At 41.3% G+C, this 25,406-nt stretch overlaps 1 long non-coding RNA gene and 1 pseudogene across 1 annotated transcript in view; one reads left to right on the forward strand and one right to left on the reverse strand.

Annotated features, from left to right (window-relative positions):
- Window positions 1–25,406, forward strand: part of LOC147001823 (uncharacterized) — a 34,475-nt gene that overhangs the window by 4,224 nt on the left and 4,845 nt on the right. Inside the window, exon 2 of the long non-coding RNA XR_015044647.1 lies at window positions 24,780–24,928. This is a non-coding gene — a long non-coding RNA (uncharacterized LOC147001823). The remainder of the gene's footprint in view (window positions 1–24,779; window positions 24,929–25,406) is intronic.
- LOC147001824 (uncharacterized) lies at window positions 10,686–19,449 on the reverse strand (annotated as a pseudogene).

The raw sequence follows: 25,406 nt of genomic DNA on the forward strand, positions 1-25,406 counted from the left end.
TTTGTCCAAGATCTTCTAGATATTATCATTTCTGGTGACAAGTCTGATGTAATTCTCATAGGTCTTCCTTTGTATGTTATTTGACTTTTTTTTCCCTTAGAGCTTGTAATATTTTCTTTTTTTATTCTGTACATTCATACTTTTGTTTAATATGTGAAAGGATGATTTTCTGTATTGGACAAATCGATTTGGTGTGTTGTAGGTTTCTTGTAAACTTAAGGCCATCTCTGTCTTTAGGTTAAGGACTTTTAAAAATGATATTGTTGAAGATGTTTTCTGGGTCCTTGAATTGTTAAGTCTCACCCACTTCTTTTTCTATTATTCTTAGTTTTGTTCTTTTTATTGTGTCCTGTATTTGCTAGATGTTTTGAGTTAGGAGTTTTTTACTCTTTGCATTTTCTTTGAGTGACTTTGTAATATCATTTATGGTATTTCCTTTGCCTGTAATTCTCTTTTCTAAGTTCTTTTGGTGAGGCTTGTATCTGTAGATCCTGGTCTCTTTTGTAGGTTGTCCTTCTCCAGGGTTGCCCCATTTGTGATTTTTATAACTTTATTTTTACTTTTTCTTTATTGATTTTCTTATGTATTTCCATTCCAACTGTTATCCTCCTTCTCAGTTCCCCCTCCAAAAACCACATCCCCTCCACTTCTAGCGTTGCCTTTATGTATGAGGGTGCTCCTATACCCCCTCCTCCCCACACTCCTGCCTCAGTGCCCTAGCATTGCCCAACCCTGGATCATCATGCCTGTACAGGACCAAGGGCATTCCCTCCCATTGATGCCAGATAAGGCATTCTTCTGCTACGTATCCAGCTGGAACTCTGGATATCCCCTCATGTAGTATGTGCTTAGTGGTTTAGTGCATGTGAGTTTTGCTAGGCTCTGTTTGGTTGAATTTGTTGTTCTCCTTATGGAGTTGCAATCCCCTTCTGTTCCTTCAGTCCTTGTCCTAACTTTACAATCTGGGTCCCCTTGCTCAGTGTCATGTTTGGCTGCATGCATAGCATTTCAAGAGAGACCAAATACCAAAGTTGCAGTTATGAAGTAGCATTTCAATAATTACATGGTATGGGGGCGGGAGTATCACCAAAACATGAAGAAGTACATAAAAGATTTGCTGCAGCATTAGGAAGGTTGAGGACCATTGCTACATACTGATATACTGAATCGTCTCCTGATTACCCATAATCCTAACTTGATACAAATGTTATCTATCAATGTTACACTGTGTTTAGGGAAAAGCAACAAAAATGTTCCTGCACCTGTGGGGGGAAAAAAAAGGAGAGAGAGAAGAGAGAGAGAGAAACTTGCCAGGCTCCTGACAGCATCAGATTTCTTGACATCAGCAATAGTGACTGGGTTTGGTGTCTCCAGATGGAATGGATCCCAAGTTGGGGCAGTCTCTAGATGGCCTTTCCTTCAAGCTCTGCTCCTCTCTTTATCCCTGCATTTACTTTTGAGAGAAGGAATTCTGGATTAATACTTTTGAGATGGTTGGGTGGTTACATCCTTCGAAGGTTTCCATGCTTATCCAATAAATATGGTCTGTATAGTTCCTACTTCTTCTTTGTTTGGTATTCGGCTAATGTCCTTCATGTTGGGTTCTGGGAATCTCTTGGGTCCCTGGCATCTGAGACTTTATAGTGGTTACACACAGTTCCCCCTTCCCAGTGGCTACAGACCTCCTTTCAAATGACTTTCATTCTGTATTTCTTCCCGGTCTCCTCCCATGTCTGAACCAGAACCCCCTTTACCTCCTACTCTTCTCTCCCTCCCAGATCCTTCTCTCCTCCTACTTCCAAACATTCTTTTCTTCCCCCTTCTGAGTAGAACTGTAGCATTCACACTTTGGTGTGATCTTCCTTCTTCTTCGGTTTCCCATAGTCTGTTAGTTGTATCGTGAGGATTCCATGCATTTTTTGAACAATTTCCACTTATCAATAACTACATACCATGTGTATCCTTTTGTGACTAGGATACCACACTCAGGATGATATTTCAACTTCCAAACATTGGCCTTTGACTTTCATGAAGTAATGTTTTTAAAGCTGAGTAGTACTTCTGTACAATGTACCATATTTTCTGTATCCATTCCTCTGTTGAGGGACATCTGGGTTGTTTTCGCATCTGGTCTTATAAGGTTGCTATGAAAGTAGTGGTGCATGTGTCCTTTTAATATATTGGAGAATCTTTTGGGTGTATGTACCATGGTGGTATAACTGTATTTGAGGTAGAACTATTTCCAACTTTCTCAGGAATTGCCAGATTGATCTCCAAAGTGGTTTTTCCAACTTGCTGTCCCAGCAGGAATGGAGGAATGTTCTTCTTTTTTCACATTCTTGCCAGAATCCCCTGTCAGCTGACTTTTGTTCTTTGCCCATCTGAATGCTGTGAAGTGGAATTTTAGGGTCATTTTGATTTGCATTTCCCTGATGACTAAAGATATTGAACATTTCTTTAAGTACATCTCAACCATTCAAGATTCATCGTTGAGAATTTTCTGTTTAGCTCTGTACCCCATTCTTTAATAGGGTTATTAAGATCTCTGGAGTGTAACTTCTTGAGTTCTTGGTATTTTTTGGATATTAGCCCTCTATCAGACGTAGGGTTGGTACAGATGTTTTCCCAATATGTGTGTGCAATTTTGTCCTTTAGACAGCATCCTTTGCCTTACAAAGCTTTTCAATTTTATGGGGTCCCATTTGACAATGTTTTTTATCTTACAGCATGAGCCATTGGTGTCCTGTACAGCAACATTTCCCCTTTGCCAATATGTTTGAGGTTCTCTACTGCTCTCTCTTGTATTAGATCCAGGGTATCTTGTTTTATGTGGAGGTCCTTGAGTGACTTGGACTTGAGCTTTGTACAAGGAGATAAGAATAGATCAATTTGCATTCTTCTATATGCATACTGCCAGTTGAACAAGCACCAATTGTTGAAAATGCTGTCTTTTATCCACTGGATGGTTTTGGCTCCTTTGACAAAGATCAAGTACCATATGAGTGTAGGTCCATTTCTAGGTCTTCAATTCCATTCCATCGGTCTACTTGTCTGTCTATACCAGTACCATGCCATTTTTATCACTATTGCCCTGTGGTATATTTTGACATCAGGGATGGTGATTTCCCCAGCCATTCTTTTATTGTTAAGAATAGTTTTTGCTATACTGTGGTTTCTGTTATTCCAGATAAATTTGAGAATTACTTTTTCTATCTCTGTGAGGAAATGAGTTAGAATTGTGATGGGAATTGCATTGAATCCGTAGATTATTTTGGCGAGATGGACCTTTTTTACTATATTAATACTGCTCATTAATGACCATGGGAGATCTTTCCATATTCTATGGTCTTCTTTGATTTCTTTGTTCAGAGACTTAATGTTCTTGTCATTCAGATCTTTCCCTTGATTTGTTAGAGTCATACCAAGATATTGTTTGTGACTATTGTGAAGTATGTTGTTTTTTAAAATTTCTTCTTCAACCTAATTACCCTTTAAGTAGAGGAAAATTCCTGGATTTTTTGAGTTAATTTTATATCCATTGACTTTGCTGAAGTGGTTTATCATCTGTAGGAGTTCTCTCCTGGATTTTTGGGGGCTCACTTATGTGTAATATCCCATACTCCTCAAATTGTAGTGTCTTGAATTCCTCCCTCCCAATTTGTATCACTTTGATCTGCTTTTCTTGCCTGATTGCTCTGGGTAAAATGTCAAGAACTATGTTGAATACATAGAGGAAGAGGGGGAAGTCTTTCCTTGTCTCTGATTTTAAGGGGACGGCTTTAAATTTTTATCCATATATTTTGATGTTGGCAACTGGATTGCTCTATGTTGCTCTTATTATATTCAGATATAGACCGTTATTTCTGATCCCTCCAGTGCATTGAACTTGAAGTTGTATTGTATTTTGTCAAACACTTTTTCAGCATCTGATGAGATTATCCAATATATTTTAAGTTATTTTATATAGTGGATTACATTGATGGATTTCCATATATTGAATCATTCCTGCATCCGTGGGATGATACAGCATCTAAAGGGATGATCAAGTAATACTTTCTTAAATTTATTACATAGTATATTACTTTGATGAATTCCAAAACACTGAATCATTCTTACATCCTATGCATGATGCCTATTGGATCATGGTGAATGATCATTTGCATGTGTTATTAGATTCAGTTTCCAAGAAGTTATTGAGTATTTTTGCATCAATATTTGTTATGGTTTTTATATGCTCAGCCCACTGAGTGGCAATATAAGAATGTGTGGCCAAGTTGGAGTATAGGGTGTGGTCATGACCCTCACCCTAGCTGCCTGGACATTAATGTTCTATTAGCAGCCTTCACATGAACAAGTAGGAATTTCAGCTTCTCCTGTACCATGCCTTTCTGTATGCGTCCATGTGGCCACCTTGTTAGTACTTGACTGATCCTCTTAACCTGTAAGGCATCCCCATTGAATTGTAGGAGAAGCTGCAGTGCAGCCAGACTTGGAGGAGTCCCAAAACCCTCCTGGTACAACTAGTCATGGAGTTTGTTCAGCAGCCATCTGTCTGCAGGAGTCAGGGTGTTATTCAGAGTCACACCTCTTATCTAAAGCTTTGGAGAACCACCTGTCTGAGGGCCAGAAGCTCTTGTGGGTATCGGCTGATGCAGAGTTAGAAACAGCTCTATAAGTACTCAGCCTGATACACAGAGTCCTAAGGGGAGAAACAGCAAATACAGAGGTCTGAAGGAAAGGACAAAGTACCCAAAAAATGAGTATCCAAGGCTGTATCCTCAGATTAGAAAAGAGAACAGAAAAAATGGAGAGAGAACCCAGTAAGTGGCAATGGGGAGAATGGAGGCCAGGTGTTCCTGGTGGTCATGAACTGCAGAGAGTTCACAGCAAATTTTAATGTGGATTATGAAAGTAGAAAATGTTCCCTTTGTTTTATTACATTCACCTTGTTTGGGCAGATAATCCATGCAGGAAGGCTGAGCAAGTGCTAAGAAAGAAAGTTGATCTCAGAGAAACAGGAGGACTGGGGTTCTCTAGTGTAGTATACTGTAGTGTGGTGAGGGGCGATGTGTTGTGGTGAAGTGTAGTGTACACTCGTGTAGTGTTTGCTGCTTGGTATACATGAGGACCTGGGCTCCCTCTCCAGTTTAGCCCACTTAGAGAAGCTGAAGTTAGAATATCAGTTGGCAGATTTTAGGAGGGTGATGGTGGACTGGGAGTTGCAATCTCAGCTACCAAGGGATTACCTCTTCTATAGAAATAGAGTAGATGAGATAGTTCTTGTAGAGACCTGAGTAGAAGGAAGGAGATGGGGATTGTTAGATAACAAATGTCAAATTACAATAAGAACAAAGAAATTAATTCTAGTACTTAACATTGTAGAAGGGAAAGTTCAGTTCCCAGAAACATGTTGCATTTGATGGAGAAATAAAGTAAAAAGAGTTCCAAGCCTCCAAATGAGAAGATCTGACAGGGTGGACAAATGAAAAGACACTTCAGAAAAAGCATCTTAGGAGAGAAACAGTTTGTTTAGCTTACAGTTTCATGTGACTGCCCAGCATTGCAGGAAGTCGTGACAGCTGGTGCTTGAGAGTACTGGTCACATCACTCTGACCTTCCAATGCAGAGAGAAATGAACACAGATATGCGCACTAGCTCGCTTGAGTGCTTACTTGTGTTCAGCTCAATTCTCCACCTTTATGCATTCGGGGCCTCTTCCTTGTCTAGGGAATATTGCCTCTGAGAGTGGGCTGTGGTTTTTGATATCAATTAATTTGACTAGGAGAACTAACCCCAAAGATATGTCCACAGGCCACCCAGGGAAATATCCCTTGTTGAGACTCTCCTCCCAGATTCACTCCAGGTTGTTTCCAACTGACAATTAAAGCTAACCCTCCCAAACTTGGTTACAGCAAGTCCTTGTTTAAGAAAAACATTTCTATACTAGAGGTGAGCTGTTCCTTCGAAATAAACCAGAAACTAGGTAAGAGGTTTTATATTCTGACTATTTTGGTGAAAGTATTTTAAAACCCAACCCCCAGATTCTCCATAATCCATAATTTGTTTGCAAAAGAGTATTTAGCCACGTTAAAGCTATCTGATGAGATGAATATTTTCAGGGTTGTATGGCAATGGTCATTATACCTAGGAGAAGAAAATCAAAGAGTGTGGAACAGCTTCTACCACAATACCAACCAACAAGAAAACATTAGGTCAAAATGAAAATGGGAGTTGAAAGCTCCCAATGAAAAGAAATGATAAATGATTTGATAGTTGTACATTGTGTTCTTATATTGAATCTTCACAGAGGATAAAGTTGCATGCCAATTGAAAATCTTTAACATTGCCAACAAACTTGCTAGACAAACACCAAAGTGATCTTGGTTAAAACATATTTTCCTGTATTCAGTGCAGATATATAAAGAAGACATGTTCCCACAGTGGAGAGCCAAAGTTGATCTCAGAGAAAAAGGAAGACTGGGGTTATCTAGTATAGTATACTGTAGTGTGGTGTGGTGCCGTGTACTGTGGTGAAGTGTAGTGTATTGTCCTGTAGTGTTTGCTGCTTGTTGTGCCTGAGGCCCTGGGCTCCCTCTCCAGTTTAGCCCACTTAGAGAAGCTGAAATTAGAATATCAGTTGCCAGATTTTAGCCAGAATTTAGGTGTGGGAAACCAACTGGGCAGACCAAATGCAGACATGGTAGATTGTATGTATCCTAAGCCCACTGTCTGGTATTGACCTGGATTGAAATGCAATTACACTACTTAAGGTGTGGAAGAATGTAGCCTTGGGCATAGGAGATAGAAGCTGGGGTTCCCTGACACCTTGGAGTCCATTTGACATTGAAAACCACAGGCAAGAGTAGAGAATGGAGGTTCTGAATTCCATGGGCCTATGTTAAGGAGTCTGGGGACATGGACCCAGGAAATCCTGGACATCCAGACAGTGCTGAGTTGCAGGGAGTTTATAGCAGGTTAGAGCCTGCTGGCCTGCAAGGAGACCAGGCCAAGGGGTTCTCAGAATCTTGGATATGCAGGTACTGCTAGAAGTCACAGAGGAGCTGAGCATGTAGGAGGCCAGCAGGCTGAGAACTAGCCCTGAAAACAGGGAATGGGGAATTCTGTATTAGCTCAGAAGTGACTAGTCCAGGAGAATTAAGGGGCCTTCTGTTGGAGACTTAGATGGCAAGGCTCTGTAGGCAAAGGCTTTTTCTTCGTATAACCCACAGTTGATTTGATGAGAGAGACAGTCCTTGGTTCTAAACTGTTTATTGATTGTTTTTCATGGAAATGAAAGCATAACAGGTCTTGAGGTTAGACTAGAAGTTAAGTACCTTCTGAGGAAGGAATGTCCGGGAAGGGAAGCTTATTGACTGAACCCTACCATCTTCTAGGTACCTCATTAGTAGGGGGAACCCTATTCTGTTCTAAATGACCACAGGCCATGTTCCTATATAGAGGTTTTGGTCCCATGAAAGAGGCCTGGTAGGAAGCAGGTGACACTTTTGCCATCTACTGTGGGTCTGGGACTTCCAACACACTCAACTTTACCAAATTACGGACATGGTGGTCTACTGTCCCAGGTCTTTGGGTTTTATTGATGTGAGGAGACACCAGGACCAAGGCCACTTTTCATTGGCACTGGCTTATAGGTTCAGAGGCTCAGTCCATTGATTTCAAGGCAGGAAGCATGGCAGCATCTAGACAGACATTAGTTTGGAGAAGAAGCTAAGAGCTCTACATCTTATTCTGAAGGCACCAAGAAGACTGTCTAACTGGTGTTTAGTAGGAGGATCTCAAAGCTCACCCTCCACACTGACACACTGTTTCTAACAAGGCCACAACTCCTAAAGGTACCACTCCCATAATCAAGCATATTCAAGCCACCAAAGTCCTCTGCAATCTCCCAAGATATTTACCTCACTCTGTCCTACTGTTTTCATTTTTTCTCCTTCACAAATTATGTGTTCTATTATTTTCTTGAAATATCCTCCTATAACCCAACACTGGTGCATTACCTTTTATGGATACTGCAGTTTAAATACACATCTCTAGACATTCAAAGTTACCATCCACATAAGACACATCATGTGGTATTTGTCTTTTTGGGTCTGGGTTATATCACTCAGAAAGATTATTCATGTCTCCATCCATTAACCTGTAAATGTCATTTATATTGTCACAGTTCATTACCATTGTGTATATGAACCATATATTCATTATCCTTTCATCAGTTATATTTACGTCTGGGTTGTTTTGATGTCCTGCCTATTGTGAATAAATCAGCAAGGAACATGAGCACACCCAGGTCTCTGTCTTAGGATAATGCCTTTGGCTATATGCCCTGGAATAGTGTCTGAGTCTGTGTTCACTTGCTAGAAAGAGACAACAGGACCATGATAGGTCCTTTTAAGGAGAGCATTTAAATGGGGGTCTTTTCAGAATTTTAGTACATTTTTGTCTTGACAGAATCATGCACAGGCAGACATGGTGTTGGAGAAGTAGCTGAGAGTTCTGGATCTGGATCTGCAGGAAGCAGGGATACTGGCCCTGAGCTGGGCTTTTGAAACTTTAAAGCCCACCCCCACAGAAGGCCACAGCTCCAAATTCGATCAAATAGTGCTATACCCTGTTGACCAAGTATTCAAATCTATGAGCCTATAAGGGTTCTTCTCATTCACACCACCACAAATAGTACAGCTGGTTCATATAGAAGATCTATCTCTAGTAATGTTTTGCAGAACATTTCTCCTGTTTTTCGTAATGACTGTACAGGTGAATATATGTTCTCTTACCCCACACTCATGCCAACAGTTGTGGTCCTTAGTCTACTGGTAATAGCCATTCTGACTGCAGTAAGATACAAGGTTAAAACTATTTTAATTTGCATTTTCCTATGAGGAAGGATATTAAATATTTAAATACATATCTATGATCCATTTCTTTCTCTTTCTTGAAGATTCTGTTCGGTTCGACAGAACATCAGAAGGGAGTGTGTTTGAGACTGGGATTCTCTAGTTAACCCTGCTGTCCCAGAATCTAGTACATAGACCAGGCTGTCCAGAGGCTCATGCAGTTCTTCTTGCCTCTGCCTTCTGACTGCTGGGATTACAGGTGTGCACTACCATGTACAGCCATAGAACATTTTGAAATGTTTAAATTTATAATGTTTTAATATTTAACAGGCAGGTTTCCTGGTGTTTGGTTTTAAACACCATCCGATTGTCTAGAAATGAACTCTCTGTCATATGTACACTTGGTGAAGATCCTCTCACATCCTGTAGCTCATCTTTGCATTGATTAAGAGTTTCTTTTGCTTTCTTATTCACTGTTTTATTGCTAGGACACATCTTGACCAGGATAACGTATAAAGAAAATATTCAATTGGGGTTGGCCAACAATATAAAAGGGTGATCCAGGATTGTCAAGGTGGGGAACGAGGCAGTAGGCAGGCAGGCATGCATACAGGCATCATAAAAATAGAGGAGTAGATGAACTTGCATCTGATACATATAGAGGAGGCAGAGGAAAGAGATAGATAGATAGATACAGATTGACAGACAAACAGAAAGACTGAGGCAGAGACAGAGACAGAGACATTGTAGACTGAGATATAGAGAAAAAGAGAGAGAAACATAGTGAGATCAACAGAGACAGAGAGATAGTGACAAAGACAGGGACAAAGACAGAGGCAGGGATTGGCATGAGCTTTTGAAACCTCAATGCTTACCTCCATTGTCACAACTCCTCCAGCAAGTCCATATCTACTACTCCTTTGTAAAACAGTTCTATGAAGTAGGTATCAAACCTTCAATCATGAAATGACCTTTGAAGGTCATTTTAATCCCAATCACTTCATTTATAATTCAGAAGATTTTAATTACTCAGTGTGAATATTTTTGTTTCCTGGGATGTATTAGAGAAATACTGTTGTGTTTCTAATTTGTTTGTCCGACATGGTCATCCACAGGAGAGTACATTATGACTGTAGCTAAATTTTTGACTATAGAGATAGAGCATGGATACTTTTTCCATCCTGACATTGGGATCCACATAGTTTGACACATTATCCACATCAAAAGCTCAATTTTCTGTGGAGCTCTGGCTGGCTGGGCACTACTTATGAAGCCTAAACAACATGATACTTGAAGAGTCCCATTCCTCCTGAAACTTCTAGTGTTACAGAACTATTTATGAACCACACATAAATGCAGAATGTCCTTATGATAGAAATAATTAGGGATGATGTTTTATTCATAATTCACTAATTTTATTCAATAACATCTTAAAGTGGGGGAGTCAGTTTATACACTATATAGACTTAGCAAAAACACAAATTAATTACTTTAACAAAAATATAATGAAGCTTCAAATGAAAACATAGGAAAACCAAAGACCCAAAGAAATCAAAACTCTAACAAAAAACGAAACACAATAATTAAGCTAAGCATTATTCTCTTGCTGCAGATGTTCAGCACAGACCCACAGGCTGTTGCTGGCCTTGGTAAAATAGTGCAAAGGAAGTCACTGATGGTAATAATCTGTTGAAGATGAATATAGGCGTGCCTCATTGGGGTGGGTGTTCTGCTGATGGACTAGTCCTTCCAAGGCTAACATGAGAGATGTTACAGATGATACCTCAAAGTTTTTCAAATTCAAATGACTGGTCACCATGAAATAATTCTTTATGACCCAACAGGATCAGCCAAAATTGGCATTGTCAGAGTCCTGCTGGATATCCAGCAGATCTTGATGTATGTCAGGACTTCTCTGAAGCCTTCCAAACAGGCAGTCTTGCTGGACCAGAGGCTAGACAAAATAAAGGCCTCATTACCCATAGCTAACCAAAATAGAAGAAAATGCAGCCCAAGGTTGCCATGGTTACAAGGATTAGATGTGGTTAATTTGCTTTGCACACCCAGTGCTCCTGGTGAACAGTTGTGTCGGAGCAAGATATTGACCTGGTCTCTGATCTGTTTGAGCTTCTGCAGAATATTTCAGACCTATGGGACGAAGAGAAAAAAAGCCTGTTGAGATCTTGCCATGTCAGCGATCCAGCAAACATCATCTTTACTCAGCAGGACAATCCAGTATGATCTTTCATCTGAGATCTTTCCTGTATCCCTACAGGAGAAGGGGCAGAGAGCACCTGGGCCTGGATGTTTTTCTCAAATGTAAAAAATTGCTTGACACTGAACTGTGAACTAGAAACTGTGCTGGAGTTAAAGTAAAACACCACATTTCTCCAATAGTCTAAATACTTTTTATTGATAAATAAATGTGTATCAGTATCTGAATCTAACATTGAACAGAGGCCTTCTAGGGAGCCTAGCAAATGTTGAAGTGAAGGCACTTCTTGTTTCTGGAGTGCAGAATCCTTCTTGGCTCTCCTTGTGAACCCCTATATGTGGGAATCCCCAGAGAAACCATCTCACAGGAAATCCATGCACATTGAAAGGATACTGTAATCAGTAAGAGTGTGCTTCATGCAAATCTTTCCAAGGGTAAGGACTGAACTCTAAAAGGATATACAGGAAGGAAAAAAAAAAAAACCAAAAATCAATAGCCCCGCTGTGCTTATGGCTCCTTAGGTACTTGCTCATCTCAGAGACAGCGAAAGGACTCTGCATCTTTTCAGCCAGGCCAGGACAAACCTGCACACACATACACACTGAGAGACAGAGAGAGACAGAGAAAGAGAGAGAGACAGAGAAAGAGAGAGAGACAGAGACAGAGACAGAGACAGAGACACAGAGAGAGAGACAGAGAGAGAGACAGAGAGAGACAGAGAGAGACAGAGAGACAGAGACACAGAGACAGAGAAGACACACCCACACCCACACACAGACCTAGGCAGAGATACAGAAAGAGATGAGAGAGACAGAGAGAGATCCAGACACACACATTCCTACATTTCTGAACGAATACAAGCACTTGTATTCAAACATACAAGTGTATTTCATTGAAGAAACATGTTTACTTTACAAGCTAATGATAAAAACAGAGACCTCCCAGGATAATACAGAGCCAGAATTTAAAAAAAAAATAACATTTAATTGAAAAATAAAATGCTGAAGATGTAGCTCAGCATTTAGCAACAGTGTCAGGTCTTCTTGGCTTCCAGAGTTGAATTCCCAGCAAAAACATGGTTGCTTACAACCGTCTTCAGAAGGATCTGAAGACCTCTTCTGGAGTTTCTGAAGAGAGGAATAGTGTACTCACATACGTTAAAGAAATGTTTTTTTTTTTTTTCTTAAAAGAAAAAGTAAAAGAAAATAATCGTGACTGGGATAAGAACATAGTACGCATAGCCTATAGACAGCTCAGTCAATAATGTGCTTTATCCTAATAAACAGAAAATGGAAATATGGGTTTGTGGCCAAAGCTGCTTAGGAAGTTCCCAAGGCTATGCACAGTAGGTTTGTTTCCCAGCAAAGGCACACTGGATGGAGGTAGACCAGCCTGTTCCTGACTCTTCTCACTGTTCCTCAGTGGCTGCAAAGTGAGCAGAATCTTCCAATAGGCCCTTCATTTACAATATCCTGTGTGAGTCTGGATCCAAGCTAGGAGCCCAGGCAACTAGTAAATCTCCATAACCAGGATGCTAAGTGAAACTTCTTTCCCTGTAAGGAGATTCTGCCAGAGATGTTTTGAGGAAAATAAGTCTGAATAGTTCACAGTCAAATGGTTGCATGTGTTATTCCACTAGGCAATACTCCATGGAAAGGTTGGACTCAGTGTAATTTTCACTGCTTTACTGATGGGCTTATGGAAAGTTTCTAGGTCAGGGCTGCTATGAGGAATATCCCTAAAACCATGAGGTGCCCTAATTTTTCTGTGGACACCTACTGCTTGTTCTGGAATTGCCAGGTCCCTGCGCAATGCAGTACAATGTTTTTAAGAGTTGGACATGGCATCTCACAGGGTGACCCCATTTGAATCCACCAGCAATGTCTGAGTATCCTCATTTCTCCCCAGCCTCCTTGAGGATGATTTTAACACCGAGTGAATGATGTTGAATAAGAGTAGTCACAGAGTGCTACAGAGAGACCAGTGTTTGTTCTGTAGACAATCATGAGTCTAAGGGGCTGTCTGAGGCAGTCCTGTTCTTGCATTTCACCATAGGTATGCACCTTAAGATTAGTACATTATCAACACCAAGCCACTCATTCTTTCAAATCATAACACCCTGAACAAACTCCAAGTCAAGAACAACTGAGTGAAGCATGGGCAAAGTTGGAAAGAAAATGGTAGCAAGGAAGGAGGAAAACAAACTGGGATGCTGATAAGATGCAACAAGTCCCCTGATCTTCCAGTGGGCAGTCACTATTCACTGAGTACAGAGAAGGAACACAAAGTATTTTCTTTTTGGTATTATTATTTTTTATGAGATATTTTCTTCATTTACGTTTCCAATGCTATCCCAAAACTGTCCCATACCCCCTCAACTCTACACACCCACTCCCACAACTAGGCCATCTTCTGATACATATGCAGCTAGAGACACGAGCTCCTGGGGGTACTGGTTAGTTCATATTGTTGTTCCACTTGTAGGATTGCAGGTCCCTTTAGTTCCTTGGGTACTTTCTCTAGCTCCTCCATTAGGAGCCCTGTGATCCATCTAACAGTGAGAATCCACTTTTGTGTTTGCTAGGCCCCGGCTTAGCCTCTCAAGAGACAGCTATATCAGGGTCATTTCAGCAAAATCTTGCTAGTGTATGCAAGGGTGTCAGCGTTTGGAGGCTGATTATGGGATGGATCCCCTGGTGTGGCAGTCTCTAGATGGTCCATCCTTTTGTCTCAGTTCCAAACTTTGTCTCTGTAACTCCTTACATGTGTGTTTTGTCCCCAATTCTAAGAAGGATCAAAGTGTCCACACTTTGGTCTTCATTCTTCTTGAGTTTCATGTGTTTTGCAAATTGTATCTAATAGAGGAACACTCCTCCATTGTTGGTGGGATTGCAAGCTTGTACAAGCACTCTGGAAATCAGCCTGACGGTTCCTCAGATAATTGGACATAGTACTACTGGAGGATCCTGCAATACCTCTCCTGGGCATATACCCAGAAAATGTTACACCCAGTAAGAAGTACACATGTTCCACTATGTTCATAGCAGCCTTATTTATAATAGCCAGAAGCTGGAAAGAACCCAGATGCCCCTCAACAGAGGAATGGATACAGAAAATGTGGTACATTTACACAATGGAGTACTACTCAGCTATTAAAAAGAATGAATTCATGAAATTCCTAGGCAAATGGATGGACCTGTTGGGCAGCATCCTGAGTGAGGAGACCCAAACACAAAAGAACTTACATGATATGTACTCACTGATAAGTGGGTATTAGCCCAGAGATTTAGAATACCCCAGATATAAGATACAATTTGCAAAACACATGAAACTCAAGGAACACAAAGTCTTAGCCAGCCTTTTTGACTCTCAGGCACATTGATTTGACTCAGTAGCCTACTCCTTACTTCCAGTTACCACAATCCTTTGTTTTCCCACAAATGATTTTAGTACAGTTAAATTCTTTTCCCTCTCAATTCTCTTGAAAATCTGACTTTATACATTTTTTGTCTTCTTTAGTTCTAGTGAGCTAGGTGGACAGGCATGATGATGGGCTGCTGTATTTGATGTTTTTCCAAGGCAATATGAACTGACTGAGTACTTTTCTCATTAAATATTTTGCCTATTAACAATTAAGATGTTTTCTGAACAAGTGAATATATGAATATATATAGATACAATTAAATACATATATGTATAGAGACACACAAGTGCATCCCTACACACACACACACACACACACACACACACATGCACACACACACATACAAAAAGAATACATGAATACACACTTGTATTAAAAAGAACTTACAAGCACCTAACATTACACAAATTCAAAACACATGTGGTCAAACTCCCCTGGGCAAAAGCACAGAAACACACATGCACACACACACACACACACACACACTCACCCCAGTGAAAACACTGCTATATTACAGCACATTTCCTGTTACTTGAGGAATTAATGATACCTAAGGTGTGTTAAAGGCTCTTAGGTTAACCCAGTGTGCCCTGGCCTGTATTTATTTCTTCTTCAGGAACTCTTTCCATTCAGATACTGGCCGATCCTACAAGTATGGTATAAGTTCTGCACATACAAGCTGGTGCACACAAGATTCAAGGTCTTAATTACAGAGTTCCAAGAACATCTTACAGCAAGCTCAAAGTTCAAATATATTCTGCTCTCTAAACCTACCTTGGCTACTTATCAGAAGACCCTGGTAGCATCAATAAAAAGTTAGTTGCAGTTATTATCCAGGATCTTTTCATAACATTGCTGTTCATGTGATATAAAATTCATCTCTAATGTCAGTCAAAAGGAGGCTCGTGAATTGACATGCAAGGATATTATGAAATGTAGCAGTCTGAAAAACTATGAGGGGGAATCTGTACTAAAGCAAAGCCATGCCATGATATACTAAGCAAAACAATGTCAGGTGAGGGATGCAGTGTAGGGTTCCCTGAATCCTCTTGGTGAAGATAGTAAGACACATCATGCAATTCTAGGGGGCTAATTTAGTTCAAGATAGGCAAAGATCTCTAATTGCTATGTTTAAAATACATATTTTGTATAACTTTCTGTTTCTACTAAAGAATTTAATTATAAAGCAATAAAATTGGAGACTGCCCTTCTGTCCTAGGAGAGGACTTGCCCAAGCCCCTCTGGGTGAGTTGCCATAGAGCAGAACAGAGGACCTGGTTCCTAGATAATTTAGGAAGTGGCTTTTTAGGCACCTCTCCATACAGTAGAGACTTGAGTGGTTGCTGTCAGCTGTCCAGGATATCCTCTGCCTAGAGTGGCAAGCTAGAGGTGGCAGACTGGGATGGGGAGGAGAGGGCATGGCAGAAATCCAATTTCTTCAAAAGAGGGTAACTCCACAGAAAGTCTTGGAAATGATCACAGAAGTGTAAAACTGGATGAGACATAGGAGAGAGCCTGGATAAGGTGCAGGATGGTTACATAGGCTGGACTGTGTTTATGATTACACATTAGGGCATTCTGCCCATGATACTTCATTCATCCTACCTGCTGCTGTTTAGTATAGTGGTCTTTGATCTTTTGGCTGCCTTCTTTACATAGTATTTTTGTTGCTATGTTGCATTGTTCCAATGCAATCTGATCGCTTAGCAGCTGTCTGTTCTCACTCCTCAACATCCTGACTTTGTGCTGGATGAGCTTAGATTCAATCAGGAGGTGGCAGTTCCTGAAGCTGAACCACAAAAAAAAAAACATGGTGATTCCAGGCAGCATCCATCCACCTTCCTCCCATTCCTCCAAGCACCATTCCTTCATCATGGGCCCTGATCCCCAGACAGCCCCAGACAAGTATCCAGATTGGCCATAGAGGGAGATCAAATCCAGAGGACTGCCACTTTCCAGAAGACCCAAGGTACTTTGAAAACCCTGACATCTTCAGGGACTCATGTATCTTTCAGAAAAGAACATGGTGTCTATATGTGCTTATGAGTCTGTGGTATTAAAAAACCACCTGTAGGTATAGGGCAAAATTCTCTAGGAGTGAAGATACCCAAGCATCACACTATCTTTCTATGTTTCTCCTGGAAACCCCATCTATGAATCTACTTTCAGAGCTCAAAAGGTCCAAGGTTGATTGATATCTCCATCATCTTAGAAACATTTTCGATCTTGAGGATACTGAGTTGGAAAGGACAGTGACTTGAGGGGCTCCCAGACTCTTCACACTTGATCAAAATGAGTCTAAGATGTTAAAATCTTAGTGCCTTGTTTGAAGGAGGCAGGCTTCCTGTTTAGAGACTAAGAGTATAGAACCTGAGCCCCATGTTAGTTCAAAGACAAGGATTGTCAGACATATCCTGGGCCTATTTCTTGGGTCATGACCCTGTTAGTCACTCACCAGTAGAACTGATTTTCTTTAGTCAACTCCTTACACTTGGACAAGGCCTCACTGATGTCCTGGGGCATTCTCTTCAGGTCAGTCATCACCTGGTCATGTTGCATCTCAAGCATATATGTCTCAAAGTTGATCCTGTGGGAGGGCATGGCCCAAGCAACAAATTGTCCCGTGAACTAAGGATACAAGGATCATTTCAATTCAAGTTGAATCATGCTCTATCCCACCCCATACATGCCACTGGACTTAGCTCCTTGTTACCGGTTCCACTTGGTGCTTATTAAACATATTGCACTTCAGCTTGGGCCAGTAAGCATAGGGAAGAAAAAGCAGGGTGTTGATCTGCTTCAGCTCCCTGAAGGGGTTTGAAAGAATAGACTTGCTCTCCCAGAACTTTCCAGGAATCTGTGTCACAGGCCTGGGTCCACGTTAAACCTGTATTATTCTCCTCCTGGTTTTAGACAAGGAATTGCCAATCCTTGACTCTATTGCTACAAAAATTCCCAAAGGACATAATCATATCTATAGGGAAAAGCTTTTATCACACATCAGGAGATTGCAATGTGCATCCACGGTGAGCACAGAGGTCAAGTCCTGTGCTACTCAAAATGAACCTCCCTGGCTTCCTCACTGCTATTGCCTGGAAATGGAGTCAGGACAAACTCAATGATATATTACTTGACACAGACTCTCTAGATCTTAAGCTGCACACACAGGAACACAGACACACAGGAACACACACACACAGGAACACACACATCCACAAAAGCACACTCGAGATCACATGCACACAGTATCTCTCTCAGTCTCTGTCTCTCTGTCAGTCTCTGTTTCTCTTTTACACACACACACTCACAAACAGACAGACACAAGACACACACACACACATACACACACACTTACAATCAGAATGCCAAATAAATGAAATGATTGGCTTTATCTGAGAGTATAATGAACAAAAATTGAGAAAAACAGTGATGAACTGCAGCCAATCCAGTCATACTGAGAGGCAGTATGTGGGAAAGTCTGCTCCAGCTGTTGACTGGACCATTTGGATCCAAATTATAGCCTGGTCAATTATGGAAAGGATTGGCTATAAACAAACATTACCTAGCAACTCCCACAAACCAACACCTGTGTAAGCTTCTTAAATGGCAGGATGAGAGCTCACACATTACTACCTTCATCCCCAGACTGTAATTCATGTCACAGCCTCTGAATTACTTTTGGAGGAATGAAAAGTGCGTGTGACCCCATCTCACTCCTATCTGAACTTGAAGTTCTGTGTCGAAAGTCCAATCAGCAAAATTGATTTGGATATGCAGACAGCCTGGAGTTGTAGCCACCTGTGGTATGAGGGAATCTGGGCTTAACAGGGATGGCCCAAGATAGTCAGCAGAGTACTGGGCATAAAGACTACCTGTCATTTAAATCCTTGATAGTGTAATTGGCCAGAATTCCCTGAAGTTCTTCTCTGGCATTTTTTATGTTCTGGAGCTCTCTTTTGAGCTTCTCCAACTTCTCGCGTCTCTTCTCCTGCTCATTGATGGTCGGGGGTTGGGGTGATGGCTCCCCAACAGACCCTGTAGGTAGAAAAACACTAGTAACCTTGTAGAGATAATAGGGCAGGGAAAGGGAAACCATGCTTTGTCCTACACAGAAGCCTGAGGAAGGGGAAAACCTAGAGACACCAAGAATCCCTGATAGTGCATCATAGGTATCTTCAAGCTGGGCTCCTCAGCTAGGTCCCTGTTCACAACCATGATCACTAAGCATATACCTGACTTCCTCTTGTAATCGCCCTAGCCCTGAAATTCTTAAGCTGTACCAGGCAAGAATAAGTGGAGGGCATTGTCAGCTCATATCTGACAACAGAGTTGTACCTCTTAGCACACTAGCCAACACTTTTCTAGTCTTCTTCAAATGCATGATGAGAGCTCCTACACTACTACAGGAACCCAAGACTGTGAATCAGTCCACATCATGTGTGTTCAATACCAGAGTGTCTGAGACCTTAGCCCTCTCTGTTCTTGGCATCACATGCTCATGTATCCTAGAGGAAACTATATTAAGATGAAGTGCATGAACACTCTATCCTGAGAACAACACTTTTCTATTCTCAAAGAGCTTGCTCTGCATAATTTTTCATTCAGGGGGAAATTAAGTTCTCTCAGCAAAGCAACTGCAGGCTTTTCAATACCAGGCTGTCTGTAAAACTAATCATCAGACACTCTTGACTCTGGTTCTACCACTGAGGAATACGAAGGATCCAGATCATAATCCCTATTCCTGGAAGGACCAGCTGAAGCCCACATCCTCTCGGCAGCTCCCCAAACCTTGCCCAGGACTCACTGTGCCATCTCCATGACCAGTTGTTTCTTGCCCTTTCCCACCATGACGGGCGGCTGGACTCTTTCTGCCTTGTTCTGGTGTCTGTGTGTATTCTATTCTCTCTCTGAAATACCCTGAGGAGCATGGACAACATGCCTCCTTGGGAACCCATGAGGATCTGAAGGAGTACCCCACAAGCCTCTCTGGTTACCACAACACTGGTGACATCACAGAAGATTCTAGGGTTCTCTTGGATACAAGAGATTGTCTGGGAAGTGACTACTGATGATGTCACTGGGAAATTCCATAGCCTACCAGCTTACCCCATCTTGACCAGTTTCTGAGGTGCCCTTTCCTGGAGTTTCTCTTTTGCCCCTGGGGATACCTCTTGGCAACATCTCCTTCCAAATCTAGAGTTATCTCTCTGCTTCACTACAAGTCCAGTGTTGAATGGGGTGAGTTTGTTAGTGCCATGGCATGGGTAGCTCATCTTTGTTAGGATCCTTTTATGAGGGAGATTCTTCTCCAATATAAGTCTACTTATGGGGTCCATTCATGGAATAAACAGTCTATTTATCCAGGTGTCTTTGTTTCCCAGAGGTCAAAAACCTACTTCTGCACCTTTACTTTTACACAACTTGGATTCTATGTTTTAGAGTGCAACTGCCTTGAGAGGAGACACTGTTTGAATATATTGAGCCATGTGAATTCACACAATCTCTGATTTACAACCCCATTTCTTTTCTTTTTTTTTCCTATTGAAAATTCCATTTTATTGTCCTCTTTTTTAAAATTTTTAATATTTTTTATTACATATTTTCCTCAATTACATTTCCAATGCTATCCCAAAAGTCCCCCATAGCGCCCCCCACTTCCTTACCCACCCATTCCCATTCTATTGGCCCTGGCATTCCCTATATTGGGGCATATAAAGTTTGCAAATCCAATGGGCCTCTCTTTCCAGTGATGGCCTACTAGGCCATCTTTCGATACATATGCAGCTAGAGACAAGAGCTCCGGGGTACTGGTTAGTTCATCATGTTGTTCCAACTATAGGGTTGCAGATCCCTTTAGCTCCTTGGGTACTTTCTCTAGCTTCTCCATTGGGAGCCCTGTGATACATCCAATAGCTGACTGTGAGCATCCACTTCTGTGTTTGCTAGGCCCTGGCATCGTCTCACAAGAGACAGCTATATTTAGGTCCTTTCAGCAAAATCTTGCTAGTGTATGCAATGGTGTCAGCGTTTAGAAGCTGATTATGGGATGGATCCCTGGATACGGCAGTCTCTAGATGGTCCATCCTTTCATCACAGCTCCAAACTTTGTCTCTGTAACTCCTTCCATGGGTGTTTTGTTCCTAATTCTAAGAAGGGGCACAGTGTCCTCACTTTGGTCTTCATTCTTCTTGAGTTTCCTGCGTTTAGCAAATTGTATCTTATATCTTGGGTATCCTAAGTTTTGGGCTAATATCCACTTATCAGTGAATACATATTGTGTGAGTTCCTTTGTGATTGTGTTACCTCACTCAAGATGATGCCCTCCAGGTCCATCCATTTGGCTAGGAATTTCATAAATTCATTCTTTTTAATAGCTGAGTAGTACTCCATTGTGTAAATGTACCATAATTTCTGTATCCATTCCTCTGTTGAGGGACATCTGGGTTCTTTCCAGCTTCTGGCTATTATAAATAGGGCTGCTATGAACATAGTGGGGCATGTGTCCTTCTTACCGGTTGGGACATCTTCTGGATATATGCCCAGGAGAGGTATTGCTGGATCCTCCGGTAGTACTATGTCCAATTTTCTGAGGAACCGCCAGACTGATTTCCAGAGTGGTTGTACAAGCTTGCAATCCCACCAACAATGGAGGAGTGTTCCTCTTTCTCCACATCCTCGCCAGCATCTGCTGTCACCTGAATTTTTCATCTTACCCATTCTGACTGGTGTGAGGTGGAATCTCAGGGTTGTTTTGATTTGCATTTCCCTGATGATTAAGGATGTTGAACATTTTTTCAGGTGCTTCTCTGCCATTCGGTATTCCTCAGATGAGAATTCTTTGTTCAGTTCTGAGCCCCATTTTTTAATGGGGTTATTTGACTTTCTGGAGTCCACCTTCTTGAGTTCTTTATATATATTGGATATTAGTCCCTTATCTGATTTAGGATAGGTAAAGATCCTTTCCCAATCTGTTGGTGGTTTTTTTGTCTTATTGATGGTGTCTTTTGCCTTGCAGAAGCTTTGCAGTTTCATGAGGTCCCACTTGTCAATTCTCGATCTTACAGCACAAGCCATTGCTGTTCTATTCAAGAATTTTTCCCCTGTGCCCATATCTTCAAGACTTTTCCCCACTTTCTCCTCTATAAGTTTCAGTGTCTCTGGTTTTATGTGAAGTTCCTTGATCCACTTAGACTTGACCTTAGTACAAGGAGATAGGAATGGATCAATTCGCATTCTTCTACATGTTAACAACCAGTTGTGCCAGCACCATTTGTTGAAAATGCTGTCTTTCTTCCACTGGATGTTTTTAGCTCCCTTGTCGAAGATCAAGTGACCAGAGGTGTGTGGGTTCATTTCTGGGTCTTCAATTCTATTGCATTGGTCTATTTGTCTGTCAATATACCAGTACCATGCAGTTTTTATCACAATTGCTCTGTAGTAAAGTTTTAGGTCCGGCATGGTGATTCCACCAGAGGTTCTTTTATCCTTGAGAAGAGTTTTTGCTATCCTAGGTTTTTTGTTATTCCAGATGAATTTGCAGATTGCACTTTCTAATTCACAACCCCATTTCTTTGCAATGAAAACTCCCTTGTACTTGGCAATAGAAGAAGTCACTACAGGGGCAACATCATACTGTAAAATTTATGTCCCTTCTTCAAAAGCTAAAATCTTACATTCTCTCTATCTCCAAAACAACCAGACAAAATAGGCATCTGTGAACAAAGGCCAAGAGGGACATTGAATTGCTGCTTCCTGGTCCCATTAGCTCTTACTTCTCCAGTATCTACATTTTTAAGTTCTCAGTTCCAGGCCTGAGTCTGTTGGGGGTTGGAATATGATCCTGTATTCATAAGATACCTAACACTCAATTGGATGGATAGGGTATGAAAGGCCTCGGGTCCAGTGAAACCTCTATTTTAATGGATTCATAATTTCAGAAGGGGCTCCTTTTGGCATTGACATCAGTGCCTTCTGCCTTCTTGACCTGTGTGTGCTGAGTGCATGGTAAAATGCCACCTATCCTCAGAGGTGTAAGAGTGTAGAAATCATGCAAAAGCTTTCCACATTGATTGTGTTGTCTTTGGCTACCACCTTTGGTTATGGAATATCACTACAACAAGGCCCAAAGGTGTCTGGGGAGATGGTTGGGCAGTCAAAAGTCTACTCTGTTTCTCTGGCAGTCGTATGAAGACCCTTTATGGAGAACCGGAGAACATGGCTAATGAAAAAGAAATAGTTATATTTTGGCTAGCTGATGATATCTGAGCCTAGAAAGCTATGGGGCAGGCATTCCAATAAAATAGTATAGGGATGAATTCCTCCCTGTATTGGGTACAATAGGCCCAAAGTAAGAAGGAGGCTCAGCCACCTTTCCCTGAACTCTTCAGAGAGATTCGTAGTGTTTCCGTTAAGGAACTCTTCTTTACTTTCATGAGACCAGAACTCTGAGGTCTGCACGTACCATGAAGATTCCCATCTATTCCTAAATCATTCACTGTTTATTGACAGCTTTTGGCTATGAATGCTCTGCTATAGTTTGCCACAGTTCAAACGGTGTGTTATAATTGTTGGTCAAGTGCCTTGAGGAGCTTTTCAGCTACTCTTTTAGAAGTTTCAGACTAGTGGATAAACGCATAGAAGGTTTTAGTAAAAAAAAAAAAAAAAAAAAAAGCATGGACTCTTACTCTCCCCCATCAGGACACACATCAGTGAAGTCAGTTTCCCACAATTGACTACTGTTTGGCCCCTCATATGTTCCCACTTCTAGCAGAAGTATCTGTCTTTACATGTATTTTACTATTAAGCTGACATATTGCTTGGAGGAATTAAGCCATGCTGTTAAGTCCAGTTTTACCATACCTTGTTATGAGCAACTTAGAAAGTAGTGTGTATGCCAGTCAGGTAGTCTGGTGAAGGTTTGTTTCCAGAAACTTGCCAGTATTTCCTGGCAGAGTGTTCCTTCCCTCTGGTGTCCACCACCAAACTTTGGTTTCAGCTATGCTTTAGATATTTTTACATCCCTTATTTCCCCTTGTTTACACTATGGATTCTCAGGCTACAGTGGGTCACAGTATGTCACCTGAATGTCAGTAGATTCCACTGTTTTTTATTTGTTTGTTTTTTGATTGGTTTGTTTCTAGACAGGATTTCTCTGTATTGCCTGGCTGTCCTGGAACTCACTCTGTAGACCAGTCTGGCGTAAAACTTAGAAATCTGCCTGCATCTGCCTCCCAATTGCTGGGATCAAAGGCATGTGCCACCATGCACAGCATACACTGATCTCAAACAATTTTTGGCATGCCAACTCAGTGACCTGATTACTTGTGACCTCAAGGGGGTCATTAAGTTGATGTGCTTTGCCTTGAAACCAAGAGTATCATGGAGGAATTCAAAGAGTTTCCAGGAGAGCCAAGAATTCCTCTGTGTTTTTAATGTTCTTTCTGCCAGCAATGATGAGCCCTCCTTCCCACATATTTATTAAGTAAAGCATATTGACATTCCTGGTAAGTGATGACTGGTGTTTTCTTTCACCATAGACTTGGTCTATATATCTTGAGGCCAAATAATTTCAGCTACAATATCTCCCGAAGCCCCTGTGTAACTGGTTCCATGTTTAATTGAGGTGTTCCCATCCATGTAGAACATTCCCTCAGAATCTTTCCTGGGATGTGAGGGTGTCCAATATGTCTAGACTGATCTGTTTCTTCATGTTTGTTTCCTCATACAATTATTGATGAGCTTCTATGGGTCTTCATCTGTCAAGATGTTAGCAGACGTGATGACAGTGGGTTTTTCAAACTAGACTCCTGGATAGTCAAACAGTCGGACTTTGACCCTTGCTTTCAACAGCCAGAATTGTGGGGTTGCTTTGAGAAGAACCTCAACTGCGTGGGGTGATGTAAATATAAGATGCTGACCCAGAGATTACTTCTCTGTTTCTTTCACTAGATAGTGGGACCCACCAAGCTCTAAGACAAGAGGACCAGCCTGAGGATAAAGGATTCAATATCTTGACAGGTCTATTAGAAACTCCTCACAGAATTAGTATATTACTTCAGGCTCACCCAAGGAGCTCTTGAGGGTCATTACTCTTCATTTGGTTCCCAGGCTGTGCTGTCCTCTGGGCAAGATAATAAGTTTACTCAGTACTAATAGGACCTTCTTTGAAGGAACAAGGATGTGGCATACAATTGGCTTGGGTAGTCCAGATACAACCTTTTTGCACATGATAACTTGATTGCTTAGTTCAGAGGATATTTGCTCTTTGGGCCATGCTCTACCGCAGGATGAACATTGAATTCACCATCATTAAATCACAACATGAGAAGACAATGTTGGATATGGAAAAAATGACCCAGTCAATAAGTGATATGATAGAGAAGTTCAAGGAACTCATAGAAGATAACTATTCCTACATGTGAGTCCCTGACACAGGTAAGGAGCAGCACTAGGCAGGGAATGCTTGTGGCCTTCTAGGACTTTGAACAAAAATAAGGGCTCTAGTTCTATACTACCTGTTTCTTTTTTTTTTTAAATTATTTATTATATGTGTAAGTACATTGTAGCTGTCTTCAGACACTCCAGAAGAGGAGGTCAGATCACATTACGGATGGCTATGAGCCACCATGTGGTTCCTTGGAATTGAACTCAGGACCTCTGAGCCATCTCTCCAGCTCCACTATCTGTTCCTTAATAGGAGCCCTCCCTTGAGGCAAGGTTCTTGAATTTGTACCTCTTGGACTCAGTTTTCTTAAGTGTGAAGAGTGTCCAAGACACTCCAAACTTTATTCTTCCAAATTCAGGATCCTCTGCATAGAAACCATTTCCACCATGCTGGGAATATCAACCAACCCTGAAACTTTAGGATTCTGACAGCAGATTCAAAGTTCTGGGATCCATGACAAAAATGGAA

The sequence above is a fragment of the Mus caroli genome, unplaced genomic scaffold (genome assembly GCF_978045245.1).
Source record: "Mus caroli unplaced genomic scaffold, Mus_caroli_1 scaffold_12, whole genome shotgun sequence".
Classification (NCBI taxonomy): Eukaryota; Metazoa; Chordata; class Mammalia; order Rodentia; family Muridae; genus Mus; species Mus caroli.